Source organism: Misgurnus anguillicaudatus, chromosome 1 (assembly GCF_027580225.2).
Source record: "Misgurnus anguillicaudatus chromosome 1, ASM2758022v2, whole genome shotgun sequence".
Taxonomy (NCBI): domain Eukaryota; kingdom Metazoa; phylum Chordata; class Actinopteri; order Cypriniformes; family Cobitidae; genus Misgurnus; species Misgurnus anguillicaudatus.
Genome location: NC_073337.2, coordinates 32,353,228 through 32,359,528, shown reverse-complemented (window position 1 = coordinate 32,359,528; position 6,301 = coordinate 32,353,228). Strand labels below are relative to the sequence as shown.

General features: G+C 40.3%; 1 long non-coding RNA gene across 1 annotated transcript; it reads left to right on the top strand.

The window, feature by feature from the left end:
• The first annotated feature begins 4,430 nt into the window (after nucleotides 1–4,430).
• Nucleotides 4,431–5,746, top strand: LOC141365476 (uncharacterized). Its single transcript, XR_012370649.1, has 2 exons — nucleotides 4,431–5,423; nucleotides 5,617–5,746. It is a non-coding gene; the product is annotated as an uncharacterized lncRNA (long non-coding RNA).
• Nucleotides 5,747–6,301: the final 555 nt, after the last annotated feature.

Below are 6,301 nucleotides of genomic sequence, written 5' to 3'. Positions count from 1 at the left end.
ATGGCAAAAGTCTCATAACACTGTGTTCATCACAAACTGGGCTACAATATCATATAATCAACATGTATGTATATGTTTGTATTTTTGAGAGAAAAATGTTTATGCGTGGTTTTGAAAAAGCTAAATTTTTAAGTCACTGATATAACTCCACAAAACTCATTCTAAACATGTTTTCCCAAGACTTTTCAAAACAGGATCTAGTAGTCTAGAGTTTTTTCTTCAAAATGATGTGAAAATCATATGGCCTACTCATTCACATAAAGCAAGATTTTGATTTACAATTTCGAAGACAATTTTGCTTGGGAAAGGCTGTATGCGTGGATGCGGGAAAGCTCCTGAATAATCAGTGATTGACAGCTGAGAGACAAAAGGGTTGCATAATGAGCCACATAATGAGCCTTGTGGGGATGTTCAACAGGAATGTAACTTTCTCTGTAGTAATGATAAGGTTTACTTTTTAATATAATGTAAATACACACACACACATTATATATATTTCTATTGAAATATTTTCTATTAATTTCACAAGTATAAGTTACCTTTTAAAAACCATAGTAGCCTAATCATAGTAAAGGTACTGTTTGGCTATCGTAAAGTGAACACACTTCAACACAGGGTTAGTGTTTGGTTGGCCAGCGAGAGGTTTACTTTTGTACCGTAAAAAGCTCAAAAGAACAACTGCCTATCGGTGTCTGGACTCTTATTTGTGTTTTTGTAATCATTAGAAACACAACAAGGGACACGCGTGATAAACCTATCAATGTTTGTTTACAGTCGCCGCCATTACCTCACGTGTTGATCATGAATGCAGTGAATGTGTGCACACGCAAGTGATCCTGTGTTTAAAGGAATAGTCCACTCATTCTCAACACCAAAATATGTCACCACCTTAACCAAGAACTGTCGATACATCCCTCTATCATCTGTGTGCGTGCACGTAAGCGCTGGAGCGCGCTGCGACGCTTCGATAGCATTTAGCTTAGCCCCATTCATTCAACGGCACCATCTAGAGACAAAGCCAGAAGCGACCAAACACATCAACGCTCCCCCTATTTAAGACGAGTAGTTATACGAGCAAGTTTGGTGGTACAAAACAAAACGCAGCGCTTTTCTAAGTGGATTTAAAAGAGGAACTATATTTTAAGGCGTAATAGCACTTTTGTGAGTACTTCGACTCGGCGCAGTAACACCCTCCCTCTCCCATTATGAGAGTGAGAAGGGGAGCGGACTTTTCAGGCGAGTCGAAGTACTCCCAAAAGTGCTATTACGCCATAAAATATAGTTCCTCTTTTAAATCCGCTTAGAAAAGCGCCACGCCTCACCTTGTACCACCAAACTTGCTCGTATAACTACTCGTCTTGAATAGGAAAAACGTTGATGTGTTTGGTCACTTCTAACTTTATCTCTAAATGGTACCATTGAATGAATGGGGCTAAGCTAAATGCTATCGAAGCGTCGCAGCGCGCTCCAGCGCTTACGTGCACGCACACAGATGATAGAGGGATGTATCAACAATTCTTAGTTAAGGTAATAACATGTTTTAATATTGAAAATGAGTAGACTATTCCTTTAATAAACATGCTGTGCGGAGATATGCGCTTAGACGCAACTAAATAAGGATTGTACTGTTTGTAATCGCGTATTTTATAAGAATACCAAAAAGCGCGTCGAGTTTCCTTACTCGTGTGTTTGTGTATGTGCGTTCCCGTCGCGTCAACTGTTTGACGGAAGACAAAGAAAACACTCGCTTCTGGAGATACTGACACACATACGCAAGTAAATAAGGATTTAGATGTCATGTTTGGTGCAATCGGATGGAACAACAAGGAATGGAGAGAATGGTTTGTGGATTGCGTATCCATTGACTGCAGAAGGCACGAGTCATGCATATGGATGTTTCTGCTCGTTCACTTCAATGGCGCCGGGGTGTGGCGATCTCCAACAGCAAATCGAATTAATGTTGTGAGGACAGACATTGTTGAAAGTGCTTTCCGAGCATTTAAAAGAAAGCAATTCAATCCTAAAATGAGACTTGATGTTGTGTTCGTTGACACCTGTGGTCTAGGTGAAGGGGCTGTGGACAATGGTGGACCCACCAGGGAATTTTTGACCCTGCTACTGAGAGATCTATTGAACTCTATTACAAAGCACAACATTCTGTTTTTATTGGGAGTGGACAGAAAAAAACTAGACACTGTAACGTTTTAAATGATGTATAAATCATATCTGTATGTCAAAAATCAGCAGAGTACTTTAAGTCTCTTTGTGGAGTGATTGAAAAATAAAGAGTTTGCGGCGCCCGCGCCGCCGTCGACCCCAGAGTGTTAAGTAACAAAACTAGATGTTACCAAACCTTATTTAATCTCAAATGGACATCATTTTGGTTCATTAGGCACTATAAAAACACTTACTGCCTCAAAGGTGCATCAAGTCTTCCTTCTAGATAATAATTTAGGGATGACGACAGTATATCATCACGGTCACTCAATGTTCTGATGACTGTCAGGGACCCAAGAAGTGAAAGGTTATTGGCTGCCACATTTGCAGCTTCTCGTGTCTCCTCCACAGTTTTGGCTTCTTGAATCTGTAATGAACAAATAATTACTTTATTAGAAATTTCTCAGTACAAAATGTGTGTAGATGATGTTTTAAACTTTCTTAGCCCAGTTTGTGATTAGGGTAGTTTCCAGGCGTTGTTTTACATCACACTTAAGCTGCTGTTTAAAACCAGTTACAGTACAGAAACATACTAGTTACTTCTTTACTGTTGCAAATCATATTTTGTCATCATAATGAAAATGAGTACTATCCCATCATAAGAATTCTCACAGTGCAGCACAATGCTATAGAAACACAGAAAAAAGAATGCCTTCATGAATTTGACACCGGCCTTTTGTAACTGTTGTCTAAGGTCAGCATCGTCCACCTCCATGATGTCAACAGGGGGGCTGGGTTCTCCAATCAGTTGGCAGAGTAGTCTATTAGAAAAAACAGGGGGTCCGAGTCCTCCATGAACTAAGCAGACAGATAATATCATACCAACAATTCGGTAGGTGCCTCTGCTGAGTCCTGTAAATATAAAATACAATTTGTAGACATCTTTTATAATGTTGTGTAAGTTCTGAAGATAACATACAGCCTCATTTGGACAGTAACTAAAGCAACAGATCAGGGAGTAGTTAAGCATATAAGTAAATTGACCTGAACAGGACACAAAAACATGCAACGATATAATCAAATACTTGTCAAACATATTCTGTAAATTGTAATCTATGAGCAATTCTGTAACGTGCTTACCTATAGAGTCTAGCCCTAGATTTTTCACAGATGCCGGCCCAACAAAGAAATGCGAATTCAATAGATCTCTCAGTACCAGGGTCAAAAATTCCCTGGTGGGTCCACCATTGTCCACAGCCCCTTCACCTAGACCACAGGTGCCAACGAACACAACATCAAGTCTCATTTTAGGATTGAATTGCTTTCTTTTAAATGCTCGGAAAGCACTTTCAACAATGTCTGTCCTCACAACGTTAATTCGATTTGCTGTTGGTGGCGCCACGTGAAAAAGAACATTTGAATGCAAAGTGCGTAATACATCCTTTATGTTTGAATCTAAAGGACTCAGAGAAGAATGTTGAGAAAGTGTAGAGCGTGAAGGAGACCATGGAGGTATGGGTGATGGAGACCGTGGAGACCCTCAGAGAGACCGCGGAGGAGACCACAGAGGAGACGGTGGAGCATACCACAGAGGAGACTGTGGAGGAGATCCAGACGGAGGCGTAGGCGGCGGGGGAGTCCCAGACGGAGGCGGAGGCGGCGGAGGAGTCCCAGACGGAGGCGCCGGCGGCGGAGGAGTCCCAGCCGGAGGCGCCGGCGGCGGAGCGGTCCCAGACGGAGGCGGCGGCGCCGGAGCGGTCCCAGACGGAGGCGGCGGCGCCGGAGCAGTCCCAGACGGAGGCGGCGGCGCAGTCCCAGACGGAGGCGGAGGCGGCGGAGCAGTCCCAGACGGAGGCGCCGGCGGCGGAGCAGTCCCAGACGGAGGCGGCGGAGCAGTCCCAGACGGAGGCGGCGGCGCAGTCCCAGACGGAGGCGCCGGCGCAGTCCCAGACGGAGGCGGCGGCGCAGTCCCAGACGGAGGCGCCGGCGCCGGAGCAGTCCCAGATGGTTTTGTTTTTGAGTAAAGTAATATCACACTTTCCAAACCATTTGTATTACCATTGTATTGCATAAATGTAAGCATTATAAAACATTATTTGCATAATTTTATTTCTTAAGATTAACTAACCTGACCACCATTTATCCAGTGAATAAATATGGTTGTTGACTCAAACAAACCATTTTCTCTAATGGTTCCAGTCTGCTGACTGTGAAGTTGTAAGAAAAGACTTGGAGCAGTTAAATTAAAGTCCTCTGTTGCAGAAGGAACAGCCCCAGCAAAAGAAATTAGGCTCTGTAAACAAAGAACATATGTTAGGCATATTGCACAGCTGGTGAAGACAAAGGAACCTATGAAACATAACAACTAACGGGGTAACACTTTATTTTACGACCCGCAAAGTACCGGGTAATTAAACCGAATTTACAGCGTACCTATTTGTAACAACAGGGTACCTCTACAGTACGTACTTGTAGGTATAAGGGAATAATATGTTAAGTTTGGGGTAATAAGGGGTTAAGAATATGTAGAATTATAAATTATTTATACTCTAAGTATTTTATAACTACATGGTACCTATTATAATATTACATGGTATGTATGACTTATTCAAGTCTATGGGTAAATTATGTTTTATTTTTTTATTTTATTTTATTGTGGATTTTTCATATTGACTAATGAATGTTGTATACAGTCGATGTCTACGAGCCACATCGGCAAATAAATATAAAAGCACATCACTTTTATTTTAGTAGCCTATATTACTTGCTTTTAATAACAAAAGTCCAACTGATTTAATGTGGTTATCTTTTTTTAAGGTAAGTACAATAAAAATAGCAACTTATTCCCCATTTACCAGGAAACTCTTACATTTGCGGACATATTTGAAGTGGTGCTTTGCAATTTATTTAATTTTATTTCAAATGACACAATAATGACCACAAAGCAGCACGCTATTTGTTTATTTTTAATAGGTGTTATCATTGGTAGAATAAAACTTTGCAACATGTGTAAACACAAGTATTTTAGCCAAATATAATTTATGCAATGGCAATCCAGAATGAAACAACAGCAGATATCAGCTCCGGCTAAAGCAAAAGACGACTACATGAGTAGGCTACTGCGCATGTGTAGAGCACGCAGACGTCTGCAGGAGGTTTGCTGGAACGCGATCCTGAGGTGAAATTTCTTTAAGAGGTTTTAAAAACTTTCTACCCTGTGGAGTACGGCTGCGAGTGATGTGAGCACGATCCGCATGCTGGATAAGGTGACTGGTTTTGTTAATACATGACTCACGCATTTCAAACAATGTTTTTCAAGACAGTTTAACAGTAGCAGCTAGCTAGCACATAAATTAGCCTAAAGTTTATAACTGGCTCAGAAAACTCAGTTTTTTGACAAGTCACAGTGAAGAAACATTTACTGAAGGCTTTCATTTATGTTTTTTATATGTAATGAAGAACAGCATTTGTGAGACGACATCAACTCAACATCCGAGTGGACAAGAACACCAACAGAGGAAGCCAGCCGCAAAAACAACGAATAATTGTCATGACTTTTTATTTGAAATAAAAGTTATGTGATAATAAACATTAAGTGTTGGCTTAATTATAGTGTTTTAAAGATGTTTCGAAATAAGTTGTTTTAAAATAAAAATAACAATATTCTGTATGTTTATGGTATTTACCCTATAACATTTATAACAAGAGGTGAACAAAGCACCACTTTAGTTTACAGCCCGCAAATATGAGAGTTACCTGGTAAATACACAGAACAAGTGGGGAATAAGCCCCACTTTAATTTACAGCCCGCAAAGGTAAGAGTTACCTGGTAACTCCTGTATACATATACACATCAAAGAGGTACAAGTTGCTATTATTTTTATTGCGCCGTTATATTTTATTTGCCGACGTGGCTTGTAGACATCAACTGTAGGCTATACAATACACTTCATCAGGTAAGTAGCATATATGAAAAAAAAACATATTACACATAGACCATATACCCATAGACGTAAGTCATACATACCACGTAATATTACAATAAGTACCCTGTAGTTATGACATACTTAGAGAATAAATCATTTATAATTTTCCATATATTCTTACCCCCTTATTACCCCAAACTTAAAATATTGTTCCCTTA